The sequence below is a fragment of the Panthera tigris genome, chromosome X (genome assembly GCF_018350195.1).
Source record: "Panthera tigris isolate Pti1 chromosome X, P.tigris_Pti1_mat1.1, whole genome shotgun sequence".
Classification (NCBI taxonomy): domain Eukaryota; kingdom Metazoa; phylum Chordata; class Mammalia; order Carnivora; family Felidae; genus Panthera; species Panthera tigris.
This window is the reverse complement of record NC_056677.1, coordinates 64,244,721-64,269,725: the sequence shown is the minus strand read 5'-3', so window position 1 is coordinate 64,269,725 and position 25,005 is coordinate 64,244,721. Positions and strand designations below refer to the sequence as shown.

The window sequence follows — 25,005 nt, the reverse complement described above, 5'->3', positions numbered from 1 at the left end:
CTTTTATTCTGTACCCCACAGTCTGGAAGAATGTGGCATTAATTCTGTGTTTATTTAAAGAAAATTGTCCTACTTGCGTTTGTTGTGTCCAGAGTTTATTGTGATGCTCTCTCCATTCACACAACCTTAGCTCCATTCAGCAAACACTTACTGAATAACTGCCAAATGCAGACCAGTAGATCAAATATAGCTGAAAAGGAGAGAATGAGGGGAAAAGAGTACAAGAGAGCTGATGGTAAAGGAAAGGATACTGCTTCCCAGAAACTTTTTAGAATCTAGTTAAGCAGATAAGACATTATCTAATTGCCTAAATTATAAGGCAGCATACATGTCATAAGGGCCTAAAAATGTTATTTCTACTTCTGTAATATTTTACAGAGGAAGTCAGGGATCCCAGGAGGACTGGGATAAGAAATGGAATTTCAGGATGCAAGTCAAGCCAGTCTTCAGGAGAATGAGAGTTTGGGCTGTATCTCTTAAGAATGGAAGGATTTCAATAATTACAGAAGTGACAGTATTTTTCAAATTTCTAAAAACTCATAAATTTTGTTTCTTTGTACAAGATCACATTTTATTATCTTCATTTTTCTCCTATCTTCTTCAACCAAATAAAGTTTGGGTACAGACAGATCAGTCTTGAGGTTTCAGCTGGCTGTCTCAGATAGAACACATAGGAGCCAATCTTTATATACTTTGAAAAACTACCTGGTGGTGAATTTTCCTGACCTAGTCTATACTTATCTTTCTTATTTAGGTCAAGGAAATTTACCTCGATGAGAATCAACTTATGCTCCTACAAGAACATTGTTAAATTCCACTCCAAATTGCTCAAATAATACTTTCAGAGCTGAATGCAATAGGAGTCATGATGTAGTCTAAGTTCTCATTTTAAAGATTAATAAGTTAAGAGAGAAGGACCTGATTCATGTTTCACAGTGAATTAATGATAAAGCTGTCACTTAGACCCAGGTTTCTTGACTTTTAAGACAATGTCCTCACCAACATCATTTCCATCTGGCCAGGGTCTCATGGCATCAATGATATGGGTAATTTATTCACTATTATATAATCTGTGGCAAGGTTTGTCTTATTTAGTTACAGAGGAAAGGTCAAATATCAAATAAACTCAAAGGCTAAATTCTATGGTTCTGTCTTTATATGTAAAAAGGGTGGACATCTTGACTCACTTAGATCTACTTAAAAAGAAAAAGTTAAAGCCCAGTCAAATTAGAGATAGAGGTCAAGACAATTTATAAATCCTTCCTCAATCATGTAATTATGAAATATAAAATATATTAAAAATATATTTTAAAAAATGGAAAATAGTAGCAAAGTAAGAGGACCCTAGCTTTACCTCCTCTCACAAACACAGCTAAATGACTATCAAATAATCCTAAATACACCAGAAATTGACCTGAAAACTTCAGGAACAAACTCCACAACTAAAGGTAGAGAAGAGGCCACATCGAAGAAGGTAGGAAGTACAGAGACATAGCTTCATAGAGAAATGGATTGTGGCCTCTGCAGTGGGGACAGAGCTATGGTGGTGGAGGAGGGTGACAGACAGACTAACACAAGGGGAGTGCATGGGGAAAGGAATACTAACACCATTTGGTTTGGAAAGCAAGAGGGAATGAATTTCATAACAGCTGACAACCAGCTGGGCTTAATGCCTGGAGTTTTAAAGGTCTTTGTGGGGCTTGGGTCCAAAATAGCATAGAGAGCATTGGGCTGCTCTTGGAGAGAAAGCAGGGCAAACAGTCTGTGAACTTACAGTATAGAAAAAATGATATAAATAGCACTTGGGGCACATAATGGGGTTATTTGCTCATCTCAGAGTATGTACCAGAGAGTCAGTGTTCACGGAGAAATCCCTACAAGAACAAAAGACCTAGCAGGCATCATTTCCCTTCCATTCCCTCATCATAAGCACAGGGTCACCTGCAGGAACTGGCATAGGCCTGAAATTCACTAACTTGCTAACACCAATACCCACCCCCCACTCCCACACTCTAGTAGAACCAACCTTCCCTTCCAAGTCATGCTTCCCTGAGTCCAGGGTGGTGGGACCCCTACCCCAGAAGTGCTGGGAGTATTGCAAGGACACAATTACAGAGACTGTGGCAAGAGGTCTCATTTCACAAGCAGACCACAGAACACCTACTTAAAACTCACCACATTCAGGCCAGGGACCAAACATTGCATACAACAGGAAAAGAGAGCCTCTAAAGATGACTGGCCCAAAGGATAAAGCAGCCAAGATAAAATAGCAGAGCAAACACAACATACATTAGAGATACTACCTGAAATACCAGGCTCTGGGGAACAAAGGACACTATACTGCAGAACACTACAGGACTTCTTCTTTATAAGGCCATTACTCTCAAGAACAGGAAACGTAACTGACTTACCTAACTTACAAAAACAGGCACAAAGACTTAGACAAAATGAAAAGAGAGAGGATAATAGAGCCACAGATATACCAAAACAGATATAAGTACATGACTAATACAGAATTTAAAGCAATGATCATAAAAAACACTCACTGGACTACAGAAAAGAGTAGAAGGTAATAGTGAGACCCTTAACACAAAGATAAGGAATAATATAGTTGTGATAAAGGGTTCAATAAAAAAATGAGAAACATACTCACTAGAATGAACAGCAGGCTGAAAGAGGCAAATGAATGAATTAATGACTGAAAAGACAGTAATAAAAAGTAATCAGGCTGAACAAGAGAGAAAAAAGGTATTATGCAGAATGAGAATAGACTTACAGATCTCAGAGACTCCATCAACCATAATAACATTTGTGTTATAGGGATCCAAGAAGAAGATAGAGAAAAGGAGGCAGAAACTCTATTTGAAGAAATAATAGCTGAAAACATCCTGAAACTGGGGAAAAGAACAGATATCCAGATCCATGAAGCACAGAGAACCCACAACAAAATCATCCAAAGCAGATCCACACCAAGACATATTGTAATTAAATGGGAAAATGTGGTTATAAGGGAAGAATTTAAAAAAAAAAAAAAAAGACAAAAGAAGACAGTTCTACCAAGTAGAACAAAGGAAACCCCATAATTCTATCAGCAGATTTTTTAGCAGAAACTTTGCAAGCAAGAGGGGAGTGGCGTGACATATTCAAAGTGCTGAATGGGAAACTCTGCAGCCAAGAATACTCTATCCATAAATGATATCACTCAGAATAGAAGGAAAGATAAACAATTACCTAGACAAACAAAAACTGAAGGAGTTTGTGACCACTAAATCAGCCCTGCAAGAAATATTAAAGGGGACCCTTTGAGTTGAAAGGAGAGACAGTAAGAGGGTAAGAATTACAAAAGCAATAAATATAAATATTTCTGTAAAAAATATTCAAGTAACTCACAAAATAAAAGGCTGAAAACTATGACAATATATACTTAACACTTCAGAAGGAGAGGGGTAAAAAATGGGTTCAAAATTAAACAACCCTTTACCTAATATAAACTTCTATATATAGAAGAGGCTATATAAAAACCTAATGGTAATCATATATCCAAAACTACTAATATATATGCAAAGAAAAAAACAGAAAAAAATTTAAAAAATATATCACTAAAGAACACCAAAAAATCATGAGAGAGAAAAACAAGAAAGGGTCAGAAAAAATCTTCAGAGACCACCAAAATTGAATGATAAAATTAACATAAATACATATCCATCAATTACTTTTAATGTAAATTGACTAAACGCTCTAATCAAAAGACATAGGGTGACAGAATGAATTTAAAAAAAATCAGACCAATCTATATGTTGGTTATAGGAAACTCATTTTAAACCTAAGACACCTACAGTCTGAAAATGAGGGATGGAGAAAACTTTACCATGCAAATGGCTGTCAAAAGAAAGCTGGAGTAGCAATACTTATATCAGAAAAAAAAAATAGAAGAAAGACTGTAACAAGAGACAAAGAAGGACCCCGTATAATAATAAAGGGACAATCCAAAAGAATATATAAAAATTGGAAATATTTATGTACCCAACATGAGAACACACAAATACATAAAACAGTTAACAACACTAAATTGAACTGATAGTAATACAATAATAGTAGGGGGCATTTTTTTAAAAAAAAAAGTTTTTATTTAGAGGAGCCTGGGTGGCTCAGTCAGTTAGGCATTTGACTTCAGCTCAGGTCACGATCTCGTGGTTTGTGAGTTCGAGCCCTGCGTCAGGCTCTGTGCTGACAGCTCAGAGCCTGGAGCCTGCTTTAGATTCTGTGTCTCCCCTTCTCTCTGACCCTCCCATGCTCATGCTCTGTCTCTCTCTGTCTCTCAATAATAAATAAATGTTAAACAATTGTTAAAAAAGTTTTTATTTAAATTCCAGTTAGTTAACATGTAGTGTAATATTAGTTTCAGGTGAAAAATATAGTAATTCAACACTTCTATACAACACCGTGTGCTCATCACAGGTGAAGTTCTTAACTCCTTAACCCCCATCACCTACTTAAACCATTAACCCACCCACCTTATTTCTGGTAACCACCAGTTTGTCCTCTGTAGATCAAAGTCTGTTTCTTGGTTTCTCTCTCTCTCTCTCTCTCTCTCTCTCTCTCTCTCTCTCTCCTGTTTACCTTTGCTCATTTGTTTTATTTCTTAAATTTCACATATGAGTGAAATGATATGGTATTTGTCTTTATCTGACTGACATTTTGCTTAGCATAATACTAGTTTCATCCATGTCATTGCAAATGACAAGATTTCATTCTTTTTTGTGGCTGAGTTGTATTGAATTATATATATATATATATATATATATATATTTATTTATACACACATATACGTATATACACACATACATATATATACATATATATATATATATATATATATATATATATACCACATCTTCTTTTTCCATTCATCACTCAATGGACACATCAGCTTTTCCCATAATTTGGCTACTGTACAAAATGTTATTGTAAACAATAGGGTGCACGTGTCCCTTTGAAGCAGTATTTTTGTATCCTTTGGGTAAATACCTATTAGTGCAATTGCTGGATCAGAGGGTAGTTCTATTTTTAACTTTTTTTTAAGTTTTATTTATTTTTTTTTTTGAGAGAGAGTGTGAGCAGGGGAGGGGCAGAGAAAGAGGGAGAGAGAGAATCCCAAGCAGGCTTCAAGCTGTCAGTGTAGAGCTCAAGGCGGGTGTCGATTTCATGAACGATGAGATCATGAACTGAGCCAAATCAAGAGTCAGACACTTAACTTACTGAGACATACAGGCACCCCTATTTTTAACTTTTTGAAGAACCTGCATATTTTTTTCCAGACTGGTTTCACTACTTGCATTCCCACCAAGAGTGCAAGAGTGTTTCATTTCTCTATATTCTCTCCAACACCTCATTTTTCTTGTGTTTTTAATGTCAGTCATTCTGACAGGTGTGAGGTGATATCTCATTAGAGTTTTGACTTGCCTTTCCCTGATGATCAGTGATATTGAGCACCTTTTCATATGTCTGTTGGTCATCCATATGTCTTCTATTGGAAAATGTCTATTCATGTCTTTTGTCCATTTTTATTGGATTATTTGCACTTCAGGTGCTGAGTTTTATAAGTTTTTATATATTATGGATATTAACTCTTTATGAGTTAATTCATTTGCAAATATCTTCTCACATTTGTAGATTGCCTTTTAGTATTCTTGATTGCTTCCCTTGCTGTGCAGAAGCTTTTTTATTTTGATAAAGCAGCAGACCTGTATCCTGAACACTATAAAACACTGATGAAAGAAATTGAATATTATACAAAGAAATGGGAAGACATTCTGTGTTCATGGATTGGAAGAAAAAATTTGTTAAAATGTCTCTACTACCCAATCCAATCTGCACATTTAATGAAATCCCTATGGAAATACCAACAACATTTTTCACAAAGTTTGAACAAGCAATCCTACAAATGTTATGGGAGCACAAAAGACCACGAATAGCCAAAGCAATCTCGAAAACTAAAATCAAAGTCAGAGACATCACAATTCTGGTCTTCGAGCTATATTACAAAGCTGTAGTGTTCAAGACAGTATGGTGCTGGCACAAAAACAGACACAGAGATCAATAGATCAAAATGGAAAACCCATAAATGGACCATAACTATATGCTCAACTAATCTCCAACAAAGAAGGAAGGAATATCCAATGGGAAAAAGACAATCTGTTCAACAAATGGTATTTGGAAAACTGGACAGTAACATGCAAAAAATGAATCTGGACCATTATCTTAAACCATACAACAAATAAATTCAAAATTGAAGAAATGCCTAAATGTGAGACAGGAAACCATCAAAATCCTAGAGGAACACATAGGCAGAAACCACTTTCACATCAGCTGTAGCAACTTCTTACTAGGTACCTCTCTGGAGGCAAGGGAAAGAAAAGCAAAAATGAACTATTTGGACTTCATCAACATAAAAAGCTCTTGCACAACAAAGGAAACAATAAAAGAAACTAAAAGGCAACCTTAAGAATGGGAGAAGATATCTGTAAATTACATATCTGGTAAAGGGTGAGTATCCAAAATATATAAAGAACTTAAACTCAACACCCAAAAACCAAATAATCCAGTTAAAAATTGGGCAGAAGACATGAATAGACATTTTTTTCCAAAGAAGATATACATATGGCTAGCAGGCACGTTAAAAGATACGCAAAATCACTTATCATCAGGGAGATACAAATCAAAACTGCAATGACGTATTAACTTATACCTGTCAGAATGGCAAAAATTAACAACACAGGAAACAATGGATGTTGTTGAGAATGTAGAGAAATGGGAACTCTCTTATACTGTCAGTGGGAATGAAAACTGGTGCATCCATAGTGGAAAATAGTATGGAGGTTCCTCAAAAAAGTTATAAATAGAACTACCCTACACTCCAGCAATTGCACTAATAGGTATTTAACCAAAGGATACAAAAATACTGTTTCAAAGGGGCACATTCACCCCACTGTTTATAGCAGCATTATCAACAATAGCCAAATAATGGAATGAGCCCCAAAGTCCATTGAATGATGTAAAGATAAAAGGTTGTGGTATATACATATACAATGGAATATTACCTAGCCATAAAAAGGCATGAAATCTTGCTATTTGCAATGATGTGGATGGAGCTAGAGTATATTACACTAAGCAAAATAAGTCAGTTGGAGAAAGACATGTACCATATGATTTCACTCATATGTATAATTTAAGAAATAAAATAGATGAACATAGGTACAGAAAAAGGAGAGAGACAAACCATAAAACAGACTCGTAACTATAGGGAACAAATTGAGAGCTGGTGGAGGGTGGGATAGGCTAAATGGTTGATGGGTATTTACCAGAGCACTTGTTGTGGTGAGCACTGAATGTTATATGTAAATGATGAATCACTAAACTCTACTTCTGAAACTAAAATTACACTGTATGTTAACTAACTAGAATTCAAATAAAAACGTGAAAGAAACAAAGAAACAAACAAATGAAAAACAGAACAAAGAGCAACCTAAACTTACACCTAATGGAGCTAGAAAAAGAATAAACAAAACCCCAAACCACGAGATGGAAGAAAATACTTAAGATTACAGCAGAAATAAATGATACAGAATCCAAGATAAATAGTAGATCATATCAATGAAATCAGCTGGTTCCTTGAAAAAATAAACAAAATTCATAAACCTCTAGATAGACTCGTCAAGAAAAAAACAAGAGAAAGGACTCAAATAAATAAAATTACAAATGAGAAAGGATAAATAACAAGCACCACATAATAAATAAAAACAATTTAAAGAAAATATGATGAAAAACTATATGGCAACAAATTGGACAACCTAGAAGAAACAAATTAATTCCTAAAAACATATAAATAACCAAAATTTAAATGGAGAGAAATAGAAAATTTGAATAAATCAATTATCAGCAAGGAGTTTGAATTGCTAATCAAATAAAACTCCAAACAAACAAAAGTCCAGGACCAAATGGCTTCACAGGTTAATTCCACCAAACATTTAAAGAAGAGTTAATGCTTACTCTTCTCTATTCCAAAAATATAGAAAAGAATGGAAGTTTTCCAAATTCATTCTATGAGATTACCATTACCTTGATACCAGAACCAAATTAAGACACCACCAAAAAAGAAAAATACAGGCCAATATATTTGATGAGTAGAGTACAAAAATCCTCAGCAAAATACTAGCCAACCAAATCCAAAAATACTTTAAAAAATCATTCATCACGATAAGGTGGAATTTTTTCCTGGTATGCAAAGGTGCTTCAACATTTGCAAATATATAATGTGATTCATCACATCAATAAGAGAAAGGATAAAAACTATATGATCATTTCAGTAGATGCAGAAAGAGCATTTGATAAATTCCAATACCCATTCATGATAAAAGTCCTCAACAAAATTGGTTTAGAGGAAACATACCTCAACATAATAAAAGCAATATATGAAAAATCTATAGAAAACATCATACTCAATGGAGAAATACTAAAGTTAGGAACGAGACAAGGATGTCCACACTCTCCATTTTTATTCAACATAGTACTGGAAGTCCTATCTATAGCAATCAAACAACAAAAAGGAATAAAAGATATCAAAATTGGCAAGGAAGAAGTAAAACTTTCACTATTTGCAGATGATATGATACTATATATAGAAAACCTGAAAGATTCCACCAAAAATCAACTACAACTGATAAACAAATTCAGTAAAGTTGCAGGATACAAAAGTAATGTGCAGAAATCTGTTGCATTTCTACACACCAATAATAAAACAAAAGAAAGAAAAATTCAGGAATCAGTCCAATTTACAATTGCACCAAAACCAATAAGATACCTAGGAATAAACCTAACCAAAGTAGTAAAAGAACTATACTCTGAAAACTATAAAACACTGATGAAAAGAACTGAAGATTGACACAAAGAAATGGAAAGACATTCCATGATCATGGATTGGAAGAACAAATATTTTTAAAATGTCTATACTACACAAAGCACCCTACACACTTACTGAAACCTCTATCAAAATACCAACAGCATTTTCTACAGAACTGGAACAGAAATTCTACAATTTATATGGAAAACAAAGGACCCTAAATTGTCAAAGCAATTGTAAGAAATAAAAGCAAAGCTGGAGATATCACAATTCCAGATTTCAAGTTATATTACACAGCTATAGTAATGAAAACAATATGGTCCTGGCACAAAAAATAGACACATATCAATGGAATAGAATTGAATACTCAGAATGAACACCACAACTATATGGTCAATTAATTTTGAACAAATGAGTAAAGAATACCCAGTGGGAATACCCAGTGGGAAAATGAGAGTCTCTTCATCAAATGGTGTTGGGAAGCCAGGTCAACTACATGCAAAAGAATGAACCTGGACCACCTTCTTCTTACGCCATGCACAAAAATAAATCCAAAATGGATTAAAAGCCTAAATGTGAGAAAAGACACATAAAAATCCCAGAAGTTAGTCTAGGCAGTAATTTTTCTCATATAGGAACATATAGGTATAGGAACATTTTTCTAGATATGTCTCCTAAAGCAAAGTAAATAGAAGCAAATTTAAGCTCTTGGGAATACATCAAAATAAAAAGCTTCTGTACAAGAAAGTAAATCATAAATAAAACAAAAGGCTACCTACTGAATGGGAGGCAAAATTTTTCAGTGATATATCTGATAAAGGGTTAGTATCCAAAGCATGTAAGGAGCTTATACAAATTAACACCCAAAAGCCAAATAATCCAATTAAAACATGGGCAGAAGAAATGAATAGATATATCTTCAAAGAAGACCTACTGATGGTCAACAGACACATAAAAAGATGCTTAACATCACTCATTATCAAGGAAACGCAAATCAAAACCACAATGAGATGTTACCTTACACCAGTCAGAATTGCTAAAATAGAAAACAAAACAAAACACAAGAAACAACCAGTGTTGGTAAGGATGTGGAGAAAAAAATCTCTTGCACTGTTGGTAGGAATTCAAACTTGTATTGCCTCTGTGGGAAACAGTATGGAGGATCCTCAAAAAGTTAGACTTTAACTACCCTATGATCCAATAATTGTGCTACAGAGTACTCCCCCAAAAATACAAAAACACTAATTCAAAGGGATACATGGACCCCTATGTTTTTTGCAGCATTATTTACTATAACCAAATTAAGGAAGCAGCTGAAATGTCCATCACTAGATGAAAGGGTAAAGAAGAGGTGGTTTATAGATATAGACAATGGAATGGAATATTATTCAGCCATAAAAATAGAATGAAATCGTGCATTTGGAAGGACAAGGATAGAGCTAGAGAGTATAATGCTAAATGAAATAAGTCAGTCAGAGAAATATATCATATGGTTTCATTCATATGTGGAATTTAAGAGACAAAACAAATGAACAAAGAAAAGAAAGAGAGGGAAACAAGCCAAGAGACAGAATCTTAACTATTGAGAACAAACTGTTTTTTTTTCAGAAGGAAGGTTGGTGGGGTAATAGGTTAAATAGGTGATGAGGAAATGCTACTATATATATATATACACATATAGTAATTATATATATATATTATATATATGTTATACATATAGTAATTACATATAGGTATTATTATAGGTATATATACGTATAATTACTATATATTATACACCTGAAACTGATGTAACACTGTATGTTAACTATACTGGGGTTATAAAATAAGATTAATAAAAATGAGTCTGCTTTCCCTTGTTCTGGGAGTCATTGGTTTGTAAATTATTCTCCATAATCTCCTGTTTATACATATAAAAATGATCTTGTGATGCAAAAGAAGAAGAAGAAGAAGAAGAAGAAGAAGAAGAAGAAGAAGAAATATATTTTAAGTAATACATTTAATTTTAGGTATAATAATAATTATATTTTAAATAAATAATAAATAATATGTTCCTTAATAATAAGGTATAAATAAAAGTTTCAGCTTTTATTATTGGTTTGAGAAGATAATTTTCTTTTTAATAAATTTTTCATTGCCATTTAGTGTTTACCCATGATTCTAAAATTCCTTTTTCAACTATACTTGTTTATTGTGTTGTATATAAAATATTGCATAACACAGTATATATTGTCATTAAAATTGTTTTTCTAAACATATTCATATCATCAGACCTTCAATTTTAAGTCCCAGTATTTCTCCCTTTCCAAGAATATCCTATAGTTTAAGCTTTTACTGATTGTGGTTTAATCATAAATATCATTTCTTCAGCTCTCTATAATCTGCAAAGGGCTTTATGCCTTGTTACGTAATTACACAGAATTAACACAGCAGCAGCAGCAAAGCATTAGAATGCTGTAATTAACAGATTAAAATACATTTAAAAATAGTTTACCTAAATGATTTTCTTTGAAAAGTTACCAGTTAAAATACTAATTATACTCATTCCTTCTTTAAGTAAAATACTTTTTTGGCGAGTGTTTGATGGCTGAGAGTTGGCAAACTACTATGTACTGTGCTACCAGTTTTACATTTGTTATGTTATTTATTCATTCAAACAACCCTGTTTTAGATAGTATTTGTCTCCACTTCCTAGTTGAAAAAACAGGCTGAGAGGTGTTAAGTAGCTTTATCCAAGTTATACAGCTTTGATAGTCAAGAAATACTGAAAATTGATTTGAATTTTTGAAATTAAGATTTCAAGATAGACAATATCATTGCTGATTCTCAGACTATAGTGGTACTTTTGGTAAAGTATGATATTGTGACTAAGTTATATTAATCATTATTAATATGAAGGCAATAAAATAACTTACAAATGTTGATTCAGGAGATGCACATTGCCAAGAGAAAAATTTTCACAGCTTTGGGATTACGGGATTATATCATAAGGTAGATTTCATATATGTGGAATTCCCACATAGTCCTAAATGGACTGCAAATTACATTTCAGTGCCAAAATTATAAGCAGTCCAAGGGCAGGTCAACTGCTCAACTCCCTCCTTTGTCAAAGTTTTCAGTGGTATATCTTATACTTGTGTGTTTTGTTTTTTTCTAAGGGACAGTATCTGACTTGATCATGAAAGAAAGTGGGAAACTCCATTTCACTTTACAGAAATTTACTGAATCCAAGAAGAAAGTGAAGAGGAGTTGGTGGAAAGTTGTTTCTATCTCAAATAGCCCAGTGGCCAAAGAAACAGTTTACTCAAGACCATGCCCATTTGGAAAATTAATTTAGTGAAATTTTATTTGTTCTTTCAATTTTCATTCTTTACCTAGAAAATAAATCTTGAACAATGTCCAAAATAATAAATAATGGTGCCATTATGTATCAGGGCATGTTTGGGGCCTGGAGGGAGCCTAATTTGTTATTCCGAAAATGCCCAGAGAACATTATACTAAGAGTCACAGTGTAAGTGTAAATAAACATTAGATTTCCCAAGAAAAAATAGCACTCAAGGAAATCAAGTAAAGGAGTGCTATTTGAATCTGCATTCTTAGACCAGAATTCAAAGCAAGAGTGGTTTTATTGTTACCGATTTTAAATCTTTATAATTAACAATAACAATAAGTAGTGAAAATATCTACTATATTAGACCCTTGGTGAAAAGGGAATCAGCAGGAACCCAAAAAGATCACTTTATATAGCCTATATTAAGTTATACACATGTGGACAAAGCCCTTCACAGAAAGAAACACCCTTATCCATAGATAAACTAGAAAGTTGTTTATCCTACACAACACAGTATTCAATGCAAATATTACTATCTCCAAAATCCACTCACATACCTGAAAAGTCAGTATTCCAGGTGTGGTTTTTTTGTGTGTGCTTCTGCATTGATCCTTTTTCAAAACAGAACTGTTGAGAAAGATAATATGTATAGCCTCAAATTCCTTACTATAAATTTATTAGGTAAATCTACTTTCAGTGGAGATCCTGGCAATCTGGGGACAATTAACAGGAAAGGATGCTGGAGAGGAATGAGAAGGGTGTGAGGAACTATCCACCACACATTTTTGCCTTGGGTCAAACAGGCTAACCACGTAAGATACTCACAGGGTATTGGATGTAAAAGAAGTTTCACACATCTTCCTGTAACAGAATCTTTACTGGTCAGCCATTCATGGACTTCAGAAGGTCCTGGAATCTCTGAAAGCATTTATAAAAATTTCTGTGTGCATACATATAAGTACTTTTTTTGTGTGGGAAGAAGGTGTATATTTTAATCAGATCCTTGAAGGGGCTGGGACCAAAAAAATGTTAAGAACCACTAGAATAATGAGGTTTGTCACCACCACTGTTATCAGAAGTGCAATCTGGCAGGAAGAGCCCATAAAATGAAGGTTTTCAGATAGTAATCTCCCAAATGGATACAAACTACTGATCTGTCCAACTTCCTCATTTTACAGGTGAGGAAATTGAAGCCCAGAGAGTTACAAATCTTGTCCAATACAAAATAAGTATAATTATAGTATACTTTTATAGAATAATATAGATAAGCTCAGGCACTTCTTTTTAGTTCTACTTGTCACCTGTTCTGCTGTGTTGCCCAGAGAAGCCAGTTGGAGCATCATGACATCTGCCTTGGAGAACTACTACATCAACAGAACTGTTGCAATTATTCAGAAAGAATAATTGGGAGAATGATTGTGGGAACACTGAAAGGTTTTGACCAGACCATTAATTTGATTTTGGATGGAAACCATGAACAAGTGTTCAGCTCTTCACAGGGAGTAGAGTAAGTGGTGCTAAGGTTATACACTGTAACAAGTGACAATGTTGCAGTCATTGGAGAAATTGATGAAGAGACAGATTCTGCACTTGATTGGGGGAATATTCAAACTCTGTAGCAAACCGAGGAAAAACTACATACATTGGGCATCTGTAGTCTTTGTACAGAGAAATTTATTATTCTGAGGATGATGTTTGGAATTTTTATGAATTTGTAATGGCAGACTTTGATTCCATATTGATTCTTTGTAATATAATATGTAAATTGAAATATTTCTACTTTTCCTTGAAAATAATATAGATGAGCACGGTGTGAATTATTTTGAGTCTAGGGGTACCTGAGTGTGTTCGTCACTTAAGTGTCTGACTTTGGCTCAGGTCATGATCTCATGGTCTGTGGGTTCAAGCCCCAAATCTAGCTCTGTGTTGACAGTGACGAGCCTGCTTCAGATTCTCTGTCTCCATCTCTCTCTGCCCCTCACCATCCCCTCTATCTGTCTAAAAATAAATAATCATTGAAAAAATATTTTGAGTCTAATGAGAGATAATCTTTGATCCTCTTTCTATTTTACTTAATATTTCTTTTCTGAAAGTCACTGTAAATGGAAGAGAAGTTGCTCATTGTGTTGGATATAGACTTTTAGATATGAGGAATGACAGAAGAGTAGAAGGGTATAATGGGAAAGGAAATGTTGAATTCCAGAGTTATTTCCATGATATCTGATAAAATTTTAATGCACAGTTTCCTCAATTAGAGAATTTCCTAAATGGTATGAAAATTTTTGAGTATGTGATTCTGTGTGCGCATTTTACTTGGAAAATGTTCTATAGATTTTATAAGCTTCTTAAGAGTCCATGACCCTCAAAAAAGTTAAAAATCACTTACCTCACTTATTCATTTAAGGAAACTAAGTCCCAGAGAGGATAATGTTCCCATAGTTAGGAAGTAAAAGTTAAGACAAGAACCCAGTCTCTCAACTTTGGTTCCGTGGTTTTTACACTGTGTCCCAAGCAACCTTTTTCTCTAACACCTTATCTTTATAAATAAGATGTATCTATGTTTGTCCCTTATTTGATACCTGTGAGAAAGACCTGATGAGATATACTCAAGACCATGGACACTGTAGACTCAATACACAAAGGGATTTTAAATGAGTGCAAGGAAGTCTTCTGAACCTGAAATCATTCAACTAATGTATTTTTGAATGGATCTAGCCACTGTGATTAGGATAAGAAGTTTAAGTTACATAGGTTAAGTTTTTAGTTATAGATACTGGTAACATTGGATCTACTTGATTTATATAGAGTGTAATTTGTAAGGATTACTAGATAAATCACTGAGTCTCCAGGAGAGGCAACAAAACAAAACAAAACAAAACAAAACAAAACAGGCTTAGACACCACACAGCTAGGGATGATTCAGCCAAGAGAAATGCCCAGTCACACCATGAAGATATTCTAGGACAGTATTCATCATCCACCACTCAGTACTATGCCATTAGAGACTGTGTGATGCTTTGCCCAGATTGTCTAAAAGAATTAGATGCCCCTACCATGATGATTTCCATAAAACCCAAGCCCACCCATATGGCCCCAAACTCATAATGCTTTCTTCTAATTTATAAGTATCATAAATTTTATCTGATTAACCAAAATTGGGTCACATGCCTGTATATCAGATGCCAAAAAATTAGTTAATATATATATATATATATATATATATATATATATACACATACTTGTGTATGTATGCATACATGCAATGTAGAATTTAGCTTTCCAAGCTTAATAGTACAAGAAGCCAAACTAGAATGAGGTTGGAATGGGTATTGAATGGGAAAACATTGAATATTTTCCATGGGAAGTAAGATTAGCCCACTATTTTATATTGCAGTATGCAAAGGGGACTAGGATTGGTGGGTCACAAAGGGAAGAATTTAAAATCAAACCTGACATGTTAAAACCTTGGAACACTATTAAACCATTTAACTTCATAGTGCTTTGGTATGATACATAACACTTTGGAATTTTAGTTTAATCCAAATAAGATTAAGGAGATAAATATTCAAAAAGGCAAAATACCCTAAATTCATGTCTACAATCCTATTTTATAAATTGTCTGTGGTTCTGCATGTTCCCATAGATAACTGACCATATCAGAAGTTTGAAAGAACTGAGGGGTGGGACTCTTCCAGTTCAGGAATGACTGACATTGGTTCAAGAGCACAATGAAGTAAAAACAAATTAGCAACAGGGTAAATGGAATGGGGATAGATAATTGGGCACTAGGTACAGAGAGAATGCAAAGAGCCTTGTATTTGAGGGGAAAGGAAAAAGACAAAAATGGATTAAAGGTGGAGGTGTTGAAGAGATATATTTTAGCTAGAGTAAAATATAAGTACATAGGCAATATTTTCTGTGTCTGTGCTGAACTCTGGATGGAGACAGTAGTCTTGGGGACAAAGGATGTAGGGCCAACTGGAGACCACAGTATACTGATTTTCCTGTCCTGCATCCCAAGCCTGACTTAAAGGAACAAAGATTGATAATTTATAAAAATGCTTTTCTTTTCTAGGTCATATGGAGAATTTTTTTTGTATAAATATAGTTTCCACAGATTATCCATATGCAGTAGAAAATAAAAAATGATCTGTAAAAAGCAATTTTTCCTTGGTTTAAGGAACTGGACTAAACTAGTTCCATCAATCTCTTCCAATATCAAGGGTTTTGCAGAAGCTTCTTTTGAATGGGGAACAGGAAGTTAATTTGAAACCATCTATCAGAGCAAAATATCCACACCCAAATGGGCTATTTATATTTATTTTTATTTGTGATGTGCAAATTTCATGAGCCACACTGTCTGTCTCCAATCTAGAATGTGCCTACTTCTTTTCAGTGTATTTTCCCATTGCTTTGCTTTGAAAATTATACTCAGCAACAAATGAAATTGTTAATATTGCCCTATTTTCTGCATTATATTACACTAAAGGTACTTAAAAACATTTATTTACCAGAAATTGATATCTAATCATGGTATTGATTTGTATTTCCATGATGATGAGTGATGTTGAGAACTTTTTCCTGTGTCTGTTAGACATTTGTAAGACTTTTTGGAGAAATGTCTGTTCCTTTCTTCAGCCCATTTTGAATTTATTTTTGTGTATAGTGTAAGAAAGTAGTCTAGTTTCATTCCTCTGCATGTAACTATCTAGTTTATCCAAAACCTTTTGTTGAAGAGACTCTTTTTTCCACTGGATATTTTTTCCTGCTTTGTTGAAGATTAGTTGACCACATAGCTGTGAGTTCATTTCTGGGTGTTCTATTCTGTTCTCTTGATGTATATGTCTGTTTTTGTGCCCATACCATACTGTCTTGATGATTACAGCTTTGTAATATAGCTTGAAATCCAGAATTGTGATGTCTCCAGCTTTGCTTTTAATTTTCAGCGTTACTTTGACTATTCAGGTTCTTTTCTGGTTCCATACAAATCTTAGAACTGTTTTCTCTAGCTCTGTGAAAAATGCTGGTGTTATTTTGATAAGGATTCCATTGAATGTGTAGATTGCTTTGGGTAGTATACACATTTTAAAAATATTTGCTCTACCAATCCATGAGCCTGTAATGCTTTTCCATTTCTTTGTGTCCTATTCAATTTCTTTCATAAGTGTCCTATAGTTTTCAGGGTACAGATATTTTAACTCTTCGGTTATGTTTATCCCTAGGTATTTTAGTTTCTGGTGTAATTGCATATGGGATAAATTCCTTGATTTCTTTTTCTGCTGCTTCATTATTGGTGTGTAAAAATGCAACAGATTTCTTTACATTTGTTTTATATCCTGCAACTGTGCTGAATTCATGTATCAGTCCTACCAATTTTTTGTTGGAGACTTTCAGTTTTTTTAGATAAGGTCGTCGGTGAAGAGTGAATGTATTAATTTCTCCTTGCTGATTTGGATGCCTTTTATTTCTTTTTTTGTCTGCTTGCTAAGGCTAGGGCTACTAGTACTAGGTTAAATAAAAATAGTAAGACTGGACATCCCTTTCTTGTTCTTGACCATAGAGGAAAAACTCAGTTTTTCCCCATTGAGGATGTTATTAGCTATGGGTCTTTCCTGTATGGACTTTATGATTTTGAGGTTTGCTCATTCAAACCCTACTTTATTGAAGGGGTTTTTTTTTATTAAGAAATGATTCTGTATTTTGTCAAATGCTTTTCCTGAATCTATTGAGAGGATCATATGGTTCTTTTCCTTTCTTTTATTAGTGTGGTGTATCATGTTTATTGATTTGTGGATACTTAACCACCTTGCAGACCAGGAATAAATACCTCTTGATCATGGTGAATAATTCTTTTAATGAACTGTTGGATTCAATTTGCTAGTATCTTGTTGAGAATTTTTGCATCCATGTTCATCAGAGATATTGGTCCATAATTCTCCTTTTTAGTAGAGTCTTTGACTGGTTTTGGAATCAAGGTAATGTTGACCTCCTACAATGATTTTGGAAGTTTTCCTTCCATGTCTGTTTTTGAAATTTTGAAAAGAATATGTATCAACTCTTCTTTAAATGTTAGAATTCACCTGAGAAGCCATCTGGCCCTCATTGTCCATTCATCAGTTGATGAACATTTGGGTACTTTTCATAATTTGGCTATTGTTGATAGTGCTGCTATAAACATTGGTGTACATGTCCTCCTTTGAATCAGTATTTTTGTATCTTTTGGTTAAATACCTACTAGTACAATTGCTGGATTGTAGGGCAATCCTTTAACTCTCTGAGGAATCTCCATACTGTTTTCCAGAGTGGTAGCACCAGATTACATTGTATTGGGAGATTTTTAATTACTGGTTCAATTTCTTTGCTTGTTATAGGTCTGCTCAAATTTTATACTTCCTCATGTTTCAGTTTTGGTAATTTAAATATTTCTGGGAGTTTATCCATTTCTTCCAGATTTCCCAGTTGGTTGGCATATAATTGTCCTTAATACTCTCTTAAGATGTAAAAGATCTGTATGCTGAAAACTATAGAAAGCTTATGAAGGAAATTGAAGAAGATACAAAGAAATGGAAAAACATTCCATGCTCATGGATTGGAAGAATAAATATTGTTAACATGTCAATACTACCCAAAGCTATCTACACATTCAATGAAATCCCAATCAAAATTGCACCAGCATTCTTGAAGCTAGAACAAGCAATCCTAAAATTTGTATGGAACCACAAAAGACCCCAAATAGCCAAAGTAATATTGAAGAAGAAGACCAAAGCAGGAGGCATCACAATCCCAGACTTTAGCCTCTACTACAAAGCTGTAATCATCAAGACAGCATGGTATTGGCACAAAAACAGACACATAGACCAATGGAATAGAATAGAGACTCCAGAATTGGACCCACAAAAGTATGGCCAACTAATCTTTGACAAAACAGGAGATAATATCCAATGGAAAAAAGACAGTCTCTTTAACAAATGGTGCTGGGAGAACTGGACAGCAACATGCAGAAGATTAAAACTAGACCACTTTCTCACACCACTCACAAAGGTAAACTCAAAATGGATAAAGGACCTGAATGTGAGACAGGAAACCATCAAAACCCTAGAGGAGAAAGCAGGAAAAAACCTCTCTGACCTCAGCAACAGCAATTTCCTACTTGACACATCTCCAAAGGCAAGGGAATTAAAAGCAAAAATGAAATACTGGGACCTCATGAAGACAAAAAGCTTCTGCACTGCAAAGGAAACAATAAACAAAACTAAAAGGCAACCAACAGAATGGGAAAAGATATTCGCAAATGACATATTAAATGGCTAGTATCCAAAATCTATAAAGAACTCACCAAATTCCACACCCGAAAAACAAATTCTCCGGTGAAGAAATGGGCAGAAGAAATGAATAGACACTTCTCTAAAGAAGACATCCAGATGGCCAACAGGCACATGAAAAGATGCTCAACATCACTCCTCCTCAGGGAAATACAAATCAAAACCACACTGAGATACCACCTCATGCCAGTCAGAGTGGCTACAATGAACAAATCCGGAGACTGTAGATGCTGGAGAGGTTGTGGAAAAACGGGAACCCTCTTTCCCTGTTGGTGGGGATGCAAACTCGTGCAGCCACTCTGGAAAACAGTGTGGAGGTTCCTCAAAAAATTAAAAATAGGTCTACCCTATGACCAGCAATAGCACTGCTAGGAATTTACCCACGGGATACAGGAGTGCTGATGCAAAGGGGCACTTGTACTCCAATGTTTATAGCAGCACTCTCAACAATAGGCAAAGAATGAAAAGAGCCTAAATGTCCATCAACTGATGAATGGATAAAGAAATTGTGGTTTATATACAAAATGGAATACTACTTGGCAATGAGAAAGAATGAAATATCGCCTTTTGTAGCAACGTGAATGGAACTGAAGAGTGTTATGTTAAGTGAAATAAGTCATACGGAGAAAGACAGATACTATATGTTTTCACTTTTATGTGGATCCTGAGAATCTTAACAGATGACCATGGGGAAGGGGAAGAAAAAAAAAGTTAGAGAGGGAGAGAACCAAACCATAAAAGGCTCTTAAAAACTGAGAATAAACTGTGGGTTGATGGGGGGGTGGGTGGGTGATGAGCATTGAGGAGGGCACCTGTTTGGATAAGCACTGGGTGTTGTGTGGAAACCAATTTGACAATAAATTTCATATTAAAAAATACTCTCTTATAATTGTTTGCATTTCTGAGGTATTGGTTGTAATCTCTCCTCTTGGGTCCTTTCTCTTCCCTTTTTGATAAGTCTGGCTAGAGGGTTATCAATTGACTTAATTCTTTGAAAGAACAAGCTCTTAGTTTCATTGATCTATCCTACTATTTTTTTTAATTTATATCTTTTTTTCTACTCTAATCTTTATTATTTCCTTTGTTGTGCAGGTTTTAGGCTTTATTTGCTATTCTTTTTCCAGATCCTTTAGATGTAAGGTAAGTTTGGTTGGGTATTTAGACATTTCTTGCTTTTTGTGATATGCCTGTACTTATATATACTTCCCTCTTATTATCACCTTTGCTGCACCCCATAGGTTTTTCATATGTCAGATTCACTGTCATATGTCATTTTCACTGTCATATTTTCATTTTCATTTCTTTTCATGTCTTCTTTAATTTGTTCTTTAATTTCCCGGTTAACCCATTCACTCCTTGGTAGGATTTTTCCTTAATCTCCAGGTATTTTTGGTGTTTCCAATTTTTTTTCCTGTGGCTGACTTCAAGTTTCATAGCATTGTGGTTTGAAAATATGCATGGTATGAGCTCCATTTTTTGTATTTGTTGAGGCCTAATTTTGATCCATTATGTGATACATTCTGGAGAATTTTCCATGTGCACTTGAAAAGAATGTGTATTCTGTTGCTTTAGGATAAAATGTTATGCATATATATTTAAGTCCATCTGGTCCAGTGTGTCATTCAAAACCATTGTTATTTTTTGATTTTATGGTTAGATAATCTGTCTATTGTGGTAAGTGGGGTGTTAATGCCCCCTACTATTGTTGTATTATTATCAATGAGTTTCTCTAAGTTTATTATTAATTGATTCATATATTTGGCCTCTTTCAAGTTGGGGGCATAAATATTTACAATTGTTAGAACTTTTTGTAAGATAGACCTCTTTTTTATGATATCGTGCCCTTATTCATATCTTATTACAGTCTTTGGTTTAAAATCTTGTTTTCCTATATAAGTATGGCTACTTCAGCTTTTTTTGATGTCTATTAGCATGATAAATGGTTCTCCATCCTCTCACTTTAAATCTGGATGTGTCTTTGTGTCTAAAATGAGTCTCTTGTAAGTAACATATTGATGGATCTTGGTTTTTTGTTTTAATCCATTCTGATATCCTATGTCTTTTTATTTGAGCACTTGGTCTTTTTACATTAATAGGGATTACTGAAAGATATGAATTCAGTGTTGACTGTAAATTTGGTGTTTCTGGTGATTTTCTCTGTCCCTTTCTAGGCTTTGTTACTTTTGGTCTTTTTCTCCGCTCAAAAATCCCCTTTTAATATATATATATATATATATATATATATATATATATATATATTAATATAATATATATTATAATATAATATATAATATATATAATAAAATATAATACATATAATATATATTATATTATAATATAATATATTAGTATATATTATATATATATATATATATTTTTTTTTTTTCCTGGGCTGGTTCAGTGGTCACAAACTCCTTTAGTTTTTGTTTATCTGGGAAGGTCTTTATCTCTCCTTTTACTCTGTATGACACCCTTGCTGGATAAAGGATTCTTGGCTACATTTTTTTTTCTACTTAACCAATCGAATATTTCCTACCATTCCCTTCTGGCCTGCCAAGTTTTAGTAGACAGGTGTGTTATTACCCTTAAGTGTCTCCCTTTGTAGTTTAAGGATCTTTTGTCTCTAGCTGCTTTCAGAATTCTCTCTTTATCTTTGTGTTTTCCTGGCTTCACTATACATCTTTGTGCTGACCTGTTTTTGTTGATTGTGAGGGGAGTTCTCTGTGCCTCTTGGATTTGAATGCCTGTTTCTTTCCCAAGATTAAAGAATTTCTCAACTATAATTTGTTCAAATAAACCTTTTGCCCCTTTTTCCTGCTCTTCTTCTACTGGGATTCTTATGATACACATATCATTGCACTTCATGGAATTGCTGATTTCCCTAAGTCTATATTTTGAATCTACTAGCTTGCTTTCTCTCTTCTTTTTTTGTTTTATTATTTTCCATAATTATATCTTCTTTTTAAATTTTTTTTTAATGTTTATTTTTGACAGAGAGAGACAGAGCATGAACAGGGGAGGGGCAGAGAGAGAAGGAGACACAGAATCTGAAGCATGATCCAGGCTTTGAGCTGTCAGCACAGAGCACCACGCAGGGCCAGAACACATGAACCATGAGATCATGACCTGAGCCCAAGTCAGATGCTCAACTGACTGAGCCACCAGGGGCCCCTCCATAATTTTATCTTCTATATCACCTATTTGTTCCACTGCTTCTTCCCTCCTCATTGTGATTACATCCCTTCAGTTTGCATCGCAGTTATAGCATATTGTATTTCATCTGCACTATTTTTTATGTCTTTTATCTCTGCTGCAAGGGCTTTTCTGGTGTCTTCTATGCTTCATTTCAGCCCAGGCAGTATTTTTATGATTTTTGCTCTAAATTCTTCTCCACATAGATTGCTTATATCTATTTTGAGGAAATCCCTGGCTGTGATTTCTTTTTTGAGAGGAGAATTCTTCCATCTTATCATTTTGTCCAGGTTTCTGTCTTTTGCATGTTATGAAAGCCTGTTATGTTTCTTGCTCCTTGGAGTAATGCTACATTCAGAAGCAGTCATACACTGTCCAGCACCTGATGCTTCAGGAAGTGTTTCTGGTGTATGCTGTATGCACTGTGTTATTGTGTTTTTGGCTGCTCTTTCCCACAACTTGGTCCTCTGCAGAGTTCCTCTTTGCTTGTTGTAGGGAGTGTTTGGATCTTTAACTATGTGTTCTTTGATTTGTTTATTATAATAAGCCTTATTAAGAAAAAAAAAGCTTGATCCCCCCCAAAAAAGAAGAAAGAAAATGAACAAAATCAACAACGGCAAGAAAAAAATAGACAAAAAAATTATAAGTCTGATTCCAAAAGGGAAGGAAAAAAAAAACTTCCTGGTCCTATTTCCACCATAACTGAATCTGATAGTTTGGAACACTCTATGCTCAGTAGATTTGGTGCATGCAGGGGACCCATGCTGGTTCTGGGGGAGAGGCCCATTGAGCTGGCTCACTGTCAGACCTGTCCTAGTAAAGATGCACCAGCAGGGCACAGGAGTAAAGGGTCTGGTGTAAGCGGCTCCAGACTCCACTGGGGATGCTGTATTGCTCACTGACGTCCAATTCTCCTGGAGGGGAGATGGTGTCATCCTGCTCTCTCAGCCCCACAGAGGGAAGCTCACACTCTCTCTCTCTCAGGAAGCCCTCACAGAATGGTTTCAGTCAAATCCTTGCCCTCATGCTGACCGTGCCCAGGCCATCGGCATAGTCACTTCCACAATTCTCCTGTGTATTATCTCTGGTGTGTGACTAGGATTCAAAACTCAAAATCGTAAAGGACCCAACACAGCACATACCCACTCCCCTCCTCCAGAGGAGGGCTTTGCCATGCTGGGTCTGATTCTGTTTTTTCCCAGAAAGGCAGTTGCATGGAAGTGCAGGTGTTTAGAGTTTATGGTGAAGTACAGAGAAAAACAGTGAGCAGGTTATCTGCCCTCTGTGAGTTCTACTGCCCCTTGCTGTTAAATGACTGCTCAGTTGGTACCTGCCAGGTCTTTTGTCATTGGAGAGACAATATGTCCTCCAGGACAATGTACTCCAGGAAAGGGAATATTCTCTCCCAGTGTGATCCAGAGGATCCCTGTACCATGTTGTCTGCTCCCAGGCCTCCTTTATGCTCCCCAGAAGCACCACTGCCTGTCCAGATCAACTCTGGTGAATGGCATGGACTTCTAAAACATAGGAATTTGAACTCCACTGCTTGTAAAAACTTTTAATAGTCAATTCTTCTTGATTTCCTAGTCAATGGTTTTGGGGGAAAGGTTTTTCTTGCATGAACCCAGCATGCTGCTCTTTCCCCCACCTCTTCTCTCCATGAAAAGACCTACCTCTTCACCATGGTATCATGGTTTTGCTCTCCTAAAATTCACATCTTTCCACCTCATATCAGCCATGTTCTCTCTCTCTAATTGTGCGGATTGTTCTCTTAATCCTCAGATGGATGGATTTCCTAGGTGTTCAAAATGATTTGATGTTAATCTAGCTGTGTTAAAGTGATTAGGCAAGCTCAGTGTCCGCTACTACCCTGCCATCTTAACTCTCTCTCAATATGGATTTTAAATAGAAAAAAAAATGCCTTATTTTACTCTTTTATCAAAAAAATGCCATCAGCCAGAGAAGGGCATTGTAGCCAAGCAGCATCACAAGTAGGAAAGAGGAATTTCAGCTGTTATCTCACATTCAGTAAACAACAATGAGCAATAATCACCAGCAACAACAAAAATAAATGTCATGTTAGGCTGAATTAATGGAAATAAAATATTTCCATTAATAGTTGGTGATGATGGTGATGATAGTGATGATAGTTATATTCTACTCTAAGCTAGTCAGACCACTCTTCAAATAATTTATGAAGTTCAGACAGCCACACTTGAGACGGTATGATGACAAGAGAACATCTAAGATGATAAAAATCT

At 34.9% G+C, this 25,005-nt stretch overlaps 1 protein-coding gene across 2 annotated transcripts in view; it reads right to left on the bottom strand.

The window, feature by feature from the left end:
- Positions 1 to 25,005, bottom strand: part of GPR174 (G protein-coupled receptor 174) — a 92,762-nt gene that overhangs the window by 58,719 nt on the left and 9,038 nt on the right. Inside the window, exon 1 of one of the 2 annotated variants that reach the window (XM_042974695.1) lies at positions 12,788 to 12,827. The exons of the other annotated variant lie outside the window; for it this stretch is intronic. The gene's annotated coding sequence lies outside the window, so the exon portion shown is untranslated. Of the gene's footprint in view, positions 1 to 12,787; positions 12,828 to 25,005 lie in introns of those variants that run through there. 2 annotated transcript variants of the gene reach the window in all.